General features: G+C 36.4%; 1 pseudogene; it reads left to right on the forward strand.

Annotated features, from left to right (window-relative positions):
- The first annotated feature begins 1,205 nt into the window (after positions 1-1,205).
- On the forward strand, positions 1,206-15,246 carry LOC129082175 (BTB/POZ domain-containing protein KCTD3-like; annotated as a pseudogene).
- The last annotated feature ends 1,119 nt before the right edge of the window (positions 15,247-16,365 follow it).

Here is a 16,365-nt window from a genome sequence, read left to right on the forward strand (position 1 = left end):
TGCCAAGCATGGGAATCAAAGCAGCTCTACCTAATACACAGAATTACAAAGAGGATGCCAAAATGACTAGACAAGGGGATGAAGCCCAAATGAAGGAGTGGATCAAAACTGCAGAAAAAGAACTAAGCGACATGGAGATAGCCAACCTATCAGATGCATAGGTCAAAGCACTGGTGATCAGGGTGCTCAGAGAAATGATTGAGTATAGCCACAAAATAAAAGAAAAAGTAAGTCTCTACAAAGAGCAATAAAGAAAAAATTTACAGGGAACCAATAGTGAAGGGAAGGAAGCTGGGATTCAAATCAACAATTTGGAACAAAAAGAAGAAATAAACAGTCAAGTGGAACAGAAAGAAGAAACAAGAATTCAAAAAAAAAAAAATGAGGAGAGATTTAGGACTTTTAGGACAACTTTAAATGTACCAACATGAATCATAGGGGTGCCAGAGAGAGAAGAGGAAGGGCAAGGCATTGAAAAATTATTTGAACAAATAATGAAGGAAAATTTTACCAATATGGTGAAGGAAATAGACATGCATGTCCAGGAAGATCAGAGAGTCTTAAATAAATCGGACCCAAGGAGGAACACACCAAGACACATCATAGTTAAAACACCAAATATTAAGTATTAAGTGAGAATCTTAAAAGCAAGAAAAGAAGATAGTTATCTACAAAGGAGTTTCCATGAGACTATCAGCTGACTTTTCAAAAGAAACCTTACAGACAAGGAAGGATTGGAAAGAATTATTCAAAGATATGAAAAGCAAGGAACTACATCCAGGATTATTCTATCCAGCAAAGCTATCATTTAGAATGGAAAGGCAGATAAAGTGCTTCTCAGACAAGGTAAAGCTAAAGGAGTTCATCATCACTAAAACCTTGGTGTATGAAATATTGAAGGAATTTATCTAAGAAACAGAAGATCAAAACTATGAACAGTAAAGTGACGAAAAATACACAACTGTGAACAATGGAATCTGAAAAGAAAAAAACAAAACCGAAAGCAAACTGGCCAAGCAAGTAGAACAGGAGCAGAGTCATAGAGATGAAGATCACATAGAGAGTTTTCAGTGGGTAAGGAAAGGGGAGAGAATGGAGAAAAAGGTACAGGGAGTAAGCAGCATAGTAGCTGGGAACAGAATACACAGGGGACAGTTAGGAATAGTATGGGAAGTGGAGAAGCCAAAGAACTCATATATAAGACTATGGGCATGAACGAAGACGGAGATTACTGGAGGGTATGGGGCTACCTGTCAGAGAGGGGCCAAGGAGGAAAAACGGGACAACTGTAATAGCATAAGCAATTAAATATACTTAAAATAAAAAAAAAAGAGAGTCACCTAAAATGGGGAGATAAAGAGAGAACCCACAATAGAAAGGAAAGGTGGAATAGCCAGAAAAAGAGTTAAATGTAATGGAGGCAACCAATCTATCAGACACAGAAATCAAAACAATGATTATAAGGATGCTCAAGGAACTTAGTGGGAACTACGACCGCATGAAAATGACAAAGAAACAATGAATAAAAACTAGGAAGAAATGAAGATTATAATATCTGAAATGAAAAATAAACTAGAAGGAAATAAAAGCAGGCTGGATGAAACAGAGGATCCAATCAGTAAATTGGAAGACAAGGTAAAAAGAAATGCCCAGGCAGAGCCAAAAAAAAAAAAAAAAAAAAAAAAAAAAAAAGATTAAAAAGGAATGAGGATAGTTAAAAGGAGCTTCAAGATAATATGAAATGTAACAACATCCACATCATAGGAATATCAGAAGCAGAAGAAAAAGATCAAGGGATATAAAATGTTTGAAAAAATGAGAGAAAATTACCCTAACATGGTGAGAGAAAAAGTCAAAAAATACAGGAAGCACAGAAATTCCTAATCGAGATGAGTGCAAAGAGGCATATTCCACAGCATATCATAATTAAAATGTCAAGTTTTTAAAAATAGCCTCTTCAACAAATGGTGTTGGGAGAGTTGGACAGCTACATGAAAAAATTAAAATTTGACCACCACCTTACACCATACAAGAAAATAAACTCAAGATGGATAAAAGACTTAAATATAAGTCACGGCACCATAAAAGTCTTACAGGAGAGCATAGGCAGGAAACCCTCAGATACACCATGCAGGAATATTTTCACTGATATGTCCTCTAGAGCAAGAGACATATAAGAAAGAATAAACAAATGGAACTTAATCGAAATAAGAAGCTTCTGCATGCATAAAGAAAACATCAGCAAAATGAAAAGCAAGCCAACCATATCAGAAAATATATTTGCCAATGATACCTCAGAGAGGGGTTTGATCTCCAAAATATATAAAGAACTCACATGACTCCACACCAGGAAAACAAACAATCCAATTAAAAAATGGCAAAGGACCTAAACAGACACTCCTCCAAGGAGGACATACACAGGGCCCAGAGACATATGAAAGGATGCTCATCACCACTAGCCCTTAGAGAAATATAAATTAAAACCACAATGAGATACCACTTCACACCAGTCAGAATGGCCATCATAAATAAACCAACAAACAATGGGTGCTGGCAAGGTTGTGGAGAAAAGGGAACCCTAGTACACTGTTGCTGGGGATACATGCTGATGCATCCACTGTGGAAAACAGTTTGGCATTTCCTCAAAATGCTAAAAATGGAACTGCATTTTGACCCAGCGATTCCACTGCTGGGACTATACCCTAAGAATCCCAGAACACTAACTCAAAAGAACCTATGCACCCCAGTGTTCATAGCAGCACAATTGACTGTAGCCAAGTGCAGGAAGCAACCTAAGTGTCCATCAGTAAATGAGTGGATCAAAAATCTATGGTACATTTACACAATGGAATACTATGCAGCAGAATCAAAGAAAGAGCTACTACCATTTGTTATAGCATGGATGGAACTGGAGAGCTTAATGCTCAGTGAAATAAGCCAGGCAGTGAAAGACAAATACCATATGATCTCACCTATAAGTGGAACCTGATTAGCAAAGCAAGAAGACAAGGGTAATATGACCAGCAACTCTGAGAGAAAGAAGAAACTGATAGGGATGGGAGGGAGGTGGTAGTGGGGAGGGTAAGTGTAAGGGTCAAATCAAAGAACAGGTGTGGAGGGCACTTGGACAAGGTAAAGGTAGGGAAGGATTGAGGGAGGGAGGTGGGGATGGGTAGGGAAGGGGAAAGTGGTGGTGGGTAAGTGGAGACAAATGCATGTGAAAATTTTTTTTAAAGAACTAATAAAAAATAGATAAAGAAAACAAAAAAAAGCCCAAAATACCAATGACATATTTCACAGCTTTAAAAGAAATATTTCAAAAATTTATATGAGTAAAGGAACATATAGCAAGGACTCATGGACAAAACCAAACGGGAAGAGCTGAGGGAGGGAAGGAGGAAGGGGGCAAGGGAAAGTGGTGGGGGGGGGAGGCAGAGACAAATGTATTTAAAAATAAAGAAAGAAAGAAAGAAATGCTTGGGGGAAAAAAAGAAGTAAAAATTGGTAGATACAGAAGAGGCAGGGAAATGTTAAGAACAGTATAGAAAATGGAGTAGCCAAAGAACTTATGTTCATGACCCATGGACATGAACTAAGTGGGGGATTGCCAGAGAGAATGGGGATACTAGGTGGAGGGGGGCAAAAGGGGAAAAATTGGGACAACTCTAATAGTATAATCAATAAAATATATTATAAAAAAACCCATAAAAAAACACAAATATCCTGAGCAATTTTGAGGAAGAACAAAGTAGGAGGAATCATAGTACTTGATATCAAACTATATTACAAGGCCACTGTAATCAAAAGAGTATGTTACTGGCATAAGAACAGACTCATAGATCAATGGAACAGAATAGAGAGCCCAGAAATAAACCCGTGTTGATATGGTGATTTAAAAAAAAATAAAAAGATAAAATAAAGTGGCAAATTTTAAAGACTAAGAGAGAATCTTAAAGACATTAAGGCAGAAATAGCTTGTAACATACAAGGGAGCTCCAATAAAGCTATCAGCAGATTTCTCAACCAAAACACTACAAGTCAGAATGAATTGGCATGGAATATTCCAGGTAATAAAAAGCAAGGACCTGCAACCAAGACTCCTCTATCCAGCAAGGCTCTCATTCAAGTGAAAGGTGAAATAATGAGCTTCTGAGACAAAACAAGTCTAAAGTGTACATCACCACAAAGCAGCACTGCAAGAGATGCTAGAGGGATTGCTATAAAAAGGAGAAGAGAGAGAGAGAAAGAGAGAGAAACACAGGTTCAGATAAAATAGCAATAAGTACCTATTGATAATAACCTTAAATGTAAGTGAATTAAATAATACAATCAAAAGACATAGACTAGCTAAGTGGATATGAAAACATGACCTGCATATATGCTGTCTACCATGGACCCACCTCAGAACAAAAGATCTTCAGAGGTTGAAAGTGAAGGAATGGAAAAAAAAAATATTCTAAGCAAATGTAAAGAAAAGGAAAGCTGTAGTAGCAACACTTATATCAGACTAAATAGACTTCAAAGAATCATAAAAAAGAAAAAGAAGGGCACTACATAATCCTTATAGTCCAAAAGGAGGATATAACCCTTGTAAACATATATGCGCCCACCATAGGAACTCCAATATATAAAGAAAATCTTGCAGGACATCAAAAGAGATATTGGCAACAACACAGTCACCATAGCAGATTTTAATACCCCACTGTTAACAATGGACAGACAATTGGCACGGAACAACTGACTGTCTAGTTAAAATGTCTTAGTTGATATATACAGAAACTTTCATCCCAAAGAAGCAAAATATATTATTTTCAAATGCTCATGGAACATTGTCAATGATAGAACACATGGTAGGACAAAAACAAGCCTCAACAAATTCAAGAAAATTGAAATCATATCAAGAGTGTGCACAGATTACTATAGATTGAAACTAGAAATCAACCTAATGGAAAAAAAAATCAATCAAAAATCAACATTCAAATACATGGAAACTGAATAACAAGTTATTGAAAAATAAATGGGTCAACAATGAGATCAAGGAAGAAATGACAAAGTATCTGGAAACAAATGAAAATGAACACAAAACAATCCAAAACCTATGGGACATTGTTAAGGCAGTCCTGAGCAGGAAGTTCATAGCAGTACAGGACTACCTAAAGATGGTAGAAAACACTCAAATAAACAACCTAACCTTAAATCTAAAAGAACTAGAGGAACAAACAGAAACAATACCCAGAGCGAGTACAAAGAAGGAAACAATTAAGACTAGGGCAGACTTAAATGACATAGAGACTAAAAGAACAATTCAAAAGATCAATAAATCCAGGAGCTGGTTCTTTGAAAGGCTAAACAAAATTGACAAATCTTTAACCACAATCTTCAAGAAAAAAAGGCAGAGGATCCAAATAAATAAAATCAGAAATGAAAGAGGAGAAGTCACAATGGATACCACTGAAATACAAAGTACTGTTAAGAAATTACTATGAACAACTATATGCCAAGAAATTGCACAACTTGGGCAAAATGGACAAATTTCTAGAAACATAAAATCTGCCAAAACTGAATCAAGAAGCCAAAAACATGTCTGTGAATAGACGGATAACAATGAGTGAAGTTGAAGCAGTTATCAAAAATCTCCTGGTACAGCCCTGGCTGGTGTGGCTCAGTGGATTGAGCACAGACCTGCAAACCAAAGGGTCACTGGTTCAATTCCCAGTGCAGGGCACCTGCCTGGGTTGTGGGCCAGGCCCCCAGTAGGGGTTGCACAAGATACAGCCACACATTGATGTTTCTCTCCCTCTTTTTCTCTCTCCCTTTCACTCTCTAAAAATAAATCAATGAAATCTTTTAAAAAATCCCTTGGCACACAAAAGCCCTGGAGCACATGGCTTCACAGGTCAATTATATGAAACATTTAAGGATGAATTCATTCCTGTTGCAGGGGTGATGCATTGTGGGGAGCACCACAGTGGAGAGCAGGGCTCCTGGATCTGAGGGTTACTGTCTGGAGCTAGCTTAGAAGGGAGTGGGGCTCTGAATCCTGTGGAGCCCATCCAAGGGTAGTCATGGATGGGGGGGATAAAAATGAGTTGTCGCAAACACTTCTCTGTTTGCCAGGAGAGGGAACATGGCTCTTCCCTCTAGGGGACAGAAGGCCCCAAACCCCCATGTCCAAAGGTTTTTATTGAAAACCATATGCACAGGAATATGGATGCAAAGCTCATCAATCAATGTCAAAAAGTTATGTTAACAGAAAACAGCTAGAGATCAGAGGTAACAATTGAAGGAACACAAGAGATCTGCCTCAGGTCAGGGTCTATGAATAATGTAAATTTCCTTCCCAATATGTGCTGGTTATCATCACTTTTTGAGGGAAGAACAAAGCATGCTTAGAGGAACTTACTTCTAGGCCCAATTGTCCCGGGAACATCCCTATCCAGTTTAAGGCTGTACCTGCCTTTAGTATTATTTCAAGCCTGAGCCAGGCAGGTGGGGCCGATCCACCGAGAGATAAGGAGACTTTTTTCAGAAAGAATGAGGACTCCAGCCATGTCCAAGCCAAGCCGAGGGGTGCGGACTTTTTTGCCCTTTCTCCATGTACCCCCCAAGTCCTTGTCTTGCTGCCCATACTGGCCAATGCCTCGCTTAGGTTGTCCCTCCTCTTCAGAGAACTTACCCATCATCAACAACTGACCATCACAGGTCCAAGAAGGGTGATGTGAGGGGGACAGGGGCTGCACTCTTGCCAGGGGGACACGTTTCATCTCCTCAGGGGCCTGTTTTCCCAAGGCCTCCTTGATTATTTCCAGCCTTGGGGTCCTCTCACCTGTTGATGAGGCTATAGTTCCTGAAACCAAGAGGGGTGTTTCTCAACATGCTCCCATTCTTCTTACACTATTCCAAAAAAATTTAAAAAAAAAGGAAGACTCCCAAAATCTTTTTACAAAGCTAGCATCATCCTAACTCCAAAATGAGATAAAGATACAGCAAAGAAAGAAAACTACAGGCCAAGATTTCTGATGAACATAAATGATAAAATCCTCAACAAAATAATTGCAATCTGGATTCAGAAATGCATTAAAATGATCATCCACCACGATGAAGTGGGATTCATCCCTGAGATGCAAGGATGGAACAATATTTGCAAATCAATAAACATAATAAACCACATAAATAAAATGAAGGGCAGCAATAACATGACTATATCAATAGATGCTGAGAAAACATTTGATAAAATCCAGCACCCATTTATGATAAAAACAAAAAACAAAAAACAAAAAACAACAGCACAGTGGGAATAGAGGGAGCATACCTCAACATAAAAAAACCATATACGAGAAACCTCCAATCAACATCATACTCAATGGCAAAAACTAAAACCTTTCTACTTAATATCAAGAACAAGACAAGGGTGCCTGCTTTCACCAATCTTATTCAACATAGTATTTTAGACAAGAAAATAAATAAAAAGAATCCAAATTGGAGAGGAGGAAGTGAAACAATCATTATTGACAGATGACAGGGTAGTGTGCATAGAAAACCCTACAGACTCCACCTAAAAACTAGTGGACCTAATAAATAAATTTGGGAAAAGAGTGGAATACAAAGTCAATATTATGAAATTGATAGCACTTTTGTACACCAACAATGAAATATCAGAAAGTGAATCTAGGAAAAACATCCCATTTAGTATAGCAACAAGAAAAATAAAAACCTAGGAATAAATTTAACCAAAGAGCTAAAGACTTGTACACAGATAACTAGAATACTGAAGAAAGAAATTAAGGAAATTACAAATAAATGGAAGCATATACTGTGTTCAAAAGAATTAACATTAAAATGTCCATACTCCCCAAAGCAATTTATAGACTCAACATAATTCCTATTAAAATATCAATGACATATTTCACAGATCTAGAACAAATATTTCAAAAATTATATGGAACCAAAAATAATCCCAAATAGCCTCAGCAATCTTTAGACAGAAGAACAAAGTAGGAGGGATCACAATACCCAATATCACACTATACTACAGGACCACTGTAATCAAAGCAGTTTGGTAGTGGCATAAGAACAGACACTATATTAATGGAACAGAATGGAGATCCAAGAAATAATTTCTCATCTCAAAGGTTAATTAATATTTGACAAAGGGGATGTGAGCATACAATGGATTAAAGATAGCCTTTTCAATAAATGGTGCTGGGAGAGCTAGACTAGTACAAGCAAAAAAAATAAATGAAACTAGACAACCAACTTACACCATACACCAGAATAAACTTAAAATGGATAAAAAAAATATAAGTTATGACTCCATAAAAGTCTTAGAGGAAAACATAGGCAGGAAAATTTCAAATATCCCCTATAGCAATACCTTTTGCCTATATATCTCCTTGGACAAGAGAAATAAATGAAAAAATAAACAAATGGGACTACAGTAAACTAAAAAGCTTCTGCAAGACTGAAAAAACCATCATCAAAAAAAGTGGGGCAAACCAACTGTATTGCAGAACTTTTTTTCCAATGATACATTGGATGAAGTTCTGATCTCCAAACTATATAAGGAACTCATATGACTCAACACCAGGAAAACAAACAATCCAATTAAAAAATGGGCAAAGGTTATGAGCAGACAGTTTTCCAACGAGGACATGCAGATGGTCCATGGACCTCTGAATAGATGCTCAAAATCACTAGCCATCAGAGAGATGCAAATTGAAACCACAATGAGATATCCCCTCACACTGGTCAGAATGACCATCATTAATAAGTGTTAGGAAGGACGGGGAGAAAATGGAATCCTAGTGCACTGTTGGTGGGAATGCAGACTGCTGCAGCCACTGTGGAATACTGTATGGAATTTCCTTAAAAATACAAAATGGAAGTGCAGTTTGACCCTTCCATTCCACTGCTGGGAATATATCCTAAGAATACAGAATCACCAATTAAACTGAATTTATGCATTACTATGTTCATAATGGTGATATTCACAATAGCCAGGTGCTGGAAACAGACTAAGTGCCCATCACTAAATGATTGGATCAAAAAACTAGTTCATTTACACAATGGAACACTATGCAGCAGAAAGAAAGAAGGAACTCCTGCATTTTGCTACAGCATGTATGGAACTGGAGAATATTATGCTAAATGAAATATTTCAGTCAGTGAAAGACAAACACCATATGATTTCACCTATAAAAGGAATCTATAGAACACAATAAACTAATGAAAAAATTAGAACCACAGGAATGGAAACATGGAACAGTGTGAAAATGACCAGAGCTGGCGGGAGGGTGGCGGGAAGGAGATAATGTGGAAAGAAGGGAAAGTAACTAGACAAAGAACATGTATGGATGACCATGGACAATAGTGTGGCATTTGACTGTGGGAGTGGGGGCTGGGATGGGCAGAGGAGGGAAAATGGGGGAAAACTGTAGTCAAATAGCAATAAAAAATGATTTAAGAAAAGATATTCTCTTATATTTTGTTCTAAGAGTCTCACAGTTTAATTTTCATATTTGTTTTTAATTATTTACAATTTATTTTTTATTTGATGTGAAGTAATGATTTGTTTTTTTTCTTCTCTGATATAAATGACCAATTATCCAAAACTCATTGAATGGTTCTTGCTTTTACTATAGATTTGAAGGGTACTGTAATAAATAAACTTTGAAGTGTACATGTAGATTTATTTCTTCTTCAATTATGTCATTTCATTAGCTTTGTTTCCCTAGATTGAAAAATATGTTGCTATTTAAATTACTATAGCTTTATAATAAGTTTTTAATTTCCTGAGAGAATGTCCCTCTTTTTCTTTTTTGAAATCATCTAGACTACTTTTGGCTTTTCATTCATTGAATAGGTGAGAAAAGATTTCAGTTGCGAGTATTGGAAAAGACAAATGTACAGGATGTAAGCTTATTTTTCACATATAACAAGAATTATGAATTTATGTGACTTCTGGTATTATCTCAGCATCTCAATAATGTCAGGGCTGGTGTCTCTATGTTTCACTCGGTCTTATTCTCAAAGGTGGATCACATCAGCCTGCAGGCCCCAGTATCACTTTCAAAGCAGGGAGAAGTGAGAAATGGTGACCCCTGCCATGTGTCTCATTAGAAAATCAAAAGCCTTACCAGAAGCTCCTGGGAGATTTCTCTGTATACTAAGTCACTGGTTAAAATGTAATTTCATGTTTAACCTATGCTGCAAGGGAATCTGGGAAAGGGTATATTTCAATTTTCTAACTTCTGCTGAGAAAGCAGGTAAAGGAAAACGACTGAGCATACATGTGAGTAATGTCATGTATAGTCTGTCCTACTTTTCTTCATGAATGGTTAGGTCAGTTTTTCAATCAGTGAGAAAGCCTGTTAGGTTTTTTCATTGGGATCTAGAGATTCAATTTCTGGTTTAATTTGAAGAGAATTGACAAAATTATTCTAATTTTAGAACATAGATATAAATGTATTCTCACAATTTCAAAAATTTTATGATTTTTTCATAAGGTACTTGAACTTTTATTTATTTTTTTTATTGTTGTTCAAATAGAGTTGTCTCCATTTCCCGCTCACCACCCCCTCCACCCTACTCATCCCCTCCTCCCACACTTGAATCTACTCCCTTTGGCTTTCTCCATGTGCCCTTTATACATGTTCCTTGATGACCCTTCCCCTATTTTCTCCCACTATTCCTCTCCCTCATCTCCCCTCTGGTTACTGTCAGTTTGTTCTTTATTTCAAATGTCTCTGGTTACATTTTGCTTGCTTGTTTTGTTGATTTGGTTTGACTTATAGGTGAGATCATAAGGTATTTGTCTTTCACCACCTGGCTTATTTCATTTAGCATAATGTTCTCCAGTTCCATCCATTCTGTCGTGAAAGGTAGGAGCTCCTTCCTTCTTTCTGCTGTGTAGTATTCCATTGTGTAAATGTACCATTCTCTTTTGATCTACTCATTTACTGGTGGGCACTTAGATTACTTCCAGTACTTGGCTATTGTAAATTGTGCTGCTATGAACATTGGAGTACATAGGTTCTTTTGAATTGATGTTTCAGAATTCTTAGCATATACTCCCAGCAGTGGAATCGCCAGGTCAAAGGGCAGTTCCATTTTTAGTTTTCTGAGGAAATTCCATACTGTTTTCCACAGTGGCTGCACAAGTCTGCATTCCCACCAACAGTGTACTAGGGTTCCCTTTTCTCCACAGCGTCGCCAGCACTTGTTTGTTTATTTGTTAATGATGACCATTCTGACCAATGTGAAGTGGTATCTCATTGTGGTTTTAATTTGCATCTCTCTGATGGTTACTGATGCTTAGCATTACTTCATATTTCTCCGGGCCCTCTGTATGTCCTCCTTGGGGAAATACCTGTTCAGGTCCTTTGACCATTTTAAATTTTTTTTTCCTGGTGTGGAGTTGTGTGAATTCTTTATATACTTTGAAGATCAAACCCTTGTCTGAGGTGTCATTTGCAAATATATTTTCCCATATGGTTAGTTCTTTTTTCCATTTTGTTGATGCTTTCTTTAGTCATGCAGAAGCTTTTTATTTTGATGAAGTCCCATTTGTTTATTCTTTCCTTTCTGCCCCTTGCTCTAGGGGACATATCAGTGAAAACATTGCTGCATGGGATATCTGAAATTTTCCTGCCTATGTTCTCCTCTAGTTTTATGATGTCATGACATATATTTAAGTCTTTTATCCACCTTCAGTTTATTTTTGTGTACAGTGTAAGTTGGTGGACAAGTTTCATTTTAGTTTTGCATGTAACTGTCCGCCTCCCAACACCAATTTTGAAGGGGCTATTTTTAATTTGTTTTATGCTTCTGTGACCTTTGTTGACTATTAATTACCATAGAGTCATTGCTTTATTTCTTCACTCTCTATTTTGTTTCATTGATCTATGTGTCTGTTCATATGCCAATACCAGACTGCTTTGATTACAGTGGCCATGTAATATAGTTTAATATCAGATACTGTGAACCCCTTTAATTTGTTCTTCTTTTTCAAAATTGCTGTGGCTATTTGGAGTCGTTTATGGTTTTGTATAAATTTTGAAATGTTTGTTTTATATCTGTGAAATACATCACTGGTATTTTAATAGAGATTGTGTTGAATCTATAAATTACTTTCGCTAGTATGGACATTTTGATGAATATTGAATTAATATTCATTCCCTAGGTATCTTATTGCCTTGCTGCTTATGTAATGACATATTTGAATATATATATACACATATATAGACACACACACACACGCACACACACGCATTTACCTTTTAGTGATGTACAAGAGTACTATTGAAATTCCTGTCCCTTTACTGGAATGCAAGTTTTATGAGAAAATATATTTTTGTCTATTTTGTTCCCTGCTGTGTCTTCAAAGTCTAGAATTATGCCTGGCACATAGTTCATGTTCAATACATATTTTTTGTTCAATACATTTATGTTAAATGACTGAGGGAAATGATTGATCTAGTATCTAAGATATGTATGGAGTTCTTTTAAAAGATTTTACTACAAAGTGTTTTTTTTTATAGATTTTCTTGGAAAAAGTCATCATTAAATGGTGATAGTGTTGCCTTTTCCTTTCTATTACATATACTATATTATATATAAATGAATTTTCTTGTCTTATATTATTCAGGATCTACAGTATTAGCTTAATAATGATAGTATTAGACCCACTTCTCTTTTTCTGGTTTACAAGGGAATTTCCTGCAGTTTTACCATTAATTATGATTTTACTATAGATTTTGGTAGATATTCTATCATGTTAAGGATGTTCTTTCCTTTCCATTATCAGTTTGATGTTATTTTTTGAAATTAGTTATTTATTGATATACTTCAAAGGTTTTTTCTTAAATATGGTAATGCATTGAATTAAATTAATAAATTTTTTGATGTTATATCATCTTTGCATTCTTGGCGCCAAATCTATTTTTATACATTGGTGTAATCACTTTGCTTAAACTGTTTTAGGTCTATTATAATTACAATTTACTTACAATTTTTTGTGCCCATGTGATCCTCTTTTTGGTTTATTCTTAACTATTTTTATTTGAATTAATCAGTAAATAAATACAAGACAACAGTTGTGAAACAACTGGAAATATGGAAAACTTTAAATGATTTATTTCAACTTTACACACTATATTTTTTGAAGTGGGAATATATACATTTTTCACCAATAAATACTTAATTCTTTAAATTTACATTTCTCCTATTTGCAGAAACTGTAATATCATTCCAATTAAATGGAAAAAGTAAAAAACATTCTTTCTTTTAGTCTCACAATTTAAAATATATTCAGAATAACATTTTCAGTGCAGCCAAAACCTTTAACCAAAAATTCAGAACCATAGATTCATAAGGCTAACAAAATGGCTACATTCTAATTTAATTATCTTGGTTATTAACACTGGAAAAAAGTACAGTGGTTCCTAAATCTAGGCAGACTAGGAACTGGTAGTTTTCCTTCTGGGCACTCATGGATTTGTCCTTGGTTATTATTTTTATTTCATTTGTTTAAACAAAGACAACTGCACCAGCTTTAAAGACACTTTAAATGGACTTTAGGGATTTAATACTAGCAATGCTTGCTAAGATTTAAAAACTCCAACAATGAGAATCAGAAGATAACATACAATTAAAATTATCCCCAGGGACCTACTGCTACAGTGTTATCTGGTATTCAGCAACAATTTGTGTGTGTGTGTGTGTGTGTGTGTGTGTGTTTTAATTACATGATATTTTTGGTCAGAAACATAATACCTCAACAAATATCTGGTAAGTATTTTGCAATTTCAATAAGAATTGAGAGATTAAGTTCCAAAGAATATTATGTGATTCACTTAAGATAACATTGCAGACAAGTCTCAGGCATAATCAAGATTAAGAATGCAGTATATTAGTTCCCATGCTCAAGGGGGTGCTCACTTATATGGGCACCATGGGTTTTTTTGTTTTGTTCTGTTTTGCTATGTTCTCTCCATCTTTATTTTTTATGCTATTTATTTATTTATTTATTTTTGTTGTTGTTCAAGTACAGTTGTCTCTATTTTCCCACCACCATGGGCACCACGCTTTAAGATGTGGTTTTATAGTTCCAAATTCTTCGGAGTAGTCATTCCTTCTACTCAGATGTAACGATGGATCAATATATTACATAAATATGCAGAATTTCCCTTTGCAAATGAAGTATAATGATCTTTTTGTAAGTGAACTTTATCATGATTCTACAAATGGTGCTCTGAGTGTTTACCACACTCCCAAAACAAGGGTCAGTGGTAACTGGATTGAGATTGCCTATGGTACCAGCTCTAGAGCAGTATGGGTGATTGTGCAGCAGCACCCCAGCATGGTTGGGTCAGGCTCTCAGCTCTTTGAGACTTTCACAGTTCATTAGAACCTCATCACAAAAATCATATTCTTGGAGAAGCATCTTGTGTCAGTTTCTGCAGACAATAACCATGTTAGGACATGGATGGTAACACAATTTAGAGGTATAATCTCTACCAAGCCTGGGCCCACTCCTCTAGCATCAATCAAGATACTTTCTCTGGAGGAGACAGAAAATCACAGAATCTATTCCTTTGGAAATGACATAGGGCCTTTTGGAGAGCAAGATGATCAACAGGTGTTTATCCAGAAAGATGTTCCCATCACTAACAAGGTGTTTGTAAGATTCTCTTCTACTGGAAAAGGAATATGTGAGATTCAAACTGTTGGCTGTATTACAATATCCTTATTTACATTGAGGGAGTATGAGGGGTTTAGCAGAATGGGCTCGAGGGCAAGGGGCAACCTGTTCACAGGCCTCATAGACAGCAGCATTCAAATGTGAAATCTGATCACTAACATGGACATGATTAATAAGAGCGAAGATGAGGATGCAAGTGGCCTGACTGGAAAAGAGCTGCTGAAATAACTGGATCATTGATATCTGAGCACATCTTGCAGTGCCACTCCTAATATCAGTCCAGCAACACCTGTGGTTCAGCACAGCTGTTTCTCGGAATCGAATTCTAACCTTCAGCTCCAGCACCATGAAACCATCCATGAAGCATCTGTTTATGATTCTATCAGGCCTTATAGAGTTCTTTGTTAGTAAGATCACGGACTGAGAGCTTTCACAGTTATAGGGACTTCCAGGCTATTGATTTGAACAGAAATGTTGAAAGAGCTGTACCTAAAAATAGTAACTTGAGTCTTTTTCTTGAAATCATGTTTATTGTGGCCTCATAAAATGAGTTGGCAGAGTTCTCCCTGTGTGCGTGTGTGGGGTTGCAAAACTCAGAATTGCTAGAATCTATGGGTATCTTTTGGGCTAGTCAGTTTCTTCAGAGGAATTCTGGCAGTCATAATGGTGGCAGTGGCAGTGAGTGGGTGGAATTAGGGCACATAGATTAAGCTATGAGTTCTCTAGAGACCAAAATGAGAAGTGCCCAATCATTTTTACCTTTCAATGTGAGTAGAATGTAAGGGTTTGGGCTCTGGAAGCAGATGATCTGCTTAATTCTCAGCCTTATCACTGAAAAGGTTTGCATCTTTAGTCAAATGATTTAAATTTACTGTATCACCACTTCTTTATATGTGACATAGAGAGTATTATAGTACATACCTCAAAGAGCGGTTGCAAAGATTAAGTGATCCAAAACAATTAAAATACCATAATAGCCTCTGACATATAGTAATTACTCAGTGAATGTTAGTTCTCTTCCTCAGTTTCTTTCACATCTTTCTTTTATTCTTTCCATCATTATTCTCTTCTTTTCCATTTATAGTACAGTGCCCCAAATATCACTTGTGCCAGATATTAAATATCTCCAGAGATTATTCTTTTTTGCCAAGTTGATAGAGATTTAGTCACCTACTTTTTATGGGATAGGTATGTGGACCTACTTCCTTCACTGATTTTTAGCTAATTTTTTAGTTTCAGTTCCACCCATTTCCTCCTGCTTTCAATTTTGAATTATTCTGGAGTTCTGTGGCCCAAATAAGCTGGCTTTCTGTACTCCTGGTACCTGAATTCAACTATTCCCATCCTATACATAAGCTTTCCAGCTTTCAAAATTTTGTTGCCTCCTCTCCCTTTTTGTTGTGTGCTTATACCTTATTTTTATTTTTAAAGATTTTATTTATTTTTAGAGAGGAAGGAAGGAGAGAGGGAGAGAAATATCAATGTGTGGTTGCCTCTCATGTACCCCCTACTGGGGATCTGGCCTGCAACCCAGGCATGTGCCCTGACTAGGAATCAAAACCTTTGGTTCGCAGGCCAGCACTCAATCCATTGAGCCACACCATCCAGGGCTCTTCTATTTTTTTTTTAAGTTTTACTTTTGAATAGGTAAAATATTCATATGG

The sequence above is a fragment of the Pteronotus mesoamericanus genome, unplaced genomic scaffold, assembly GCF_021234165.1.
Source record: "Pteronotus mesoamericanus isolate MK-2021 breed Mesoamerican mustached bat unplaced genomic scaffold, CSHL_Meso_final scaffold_12, whole genome shotgun sequence".
Lineage (NCBI taxonomy): Eukaryota > Metazoa > Chordata > Mammalia > Chiroptera > Mormoopidae > Pteronotus > Pteronotus mesoamericanus.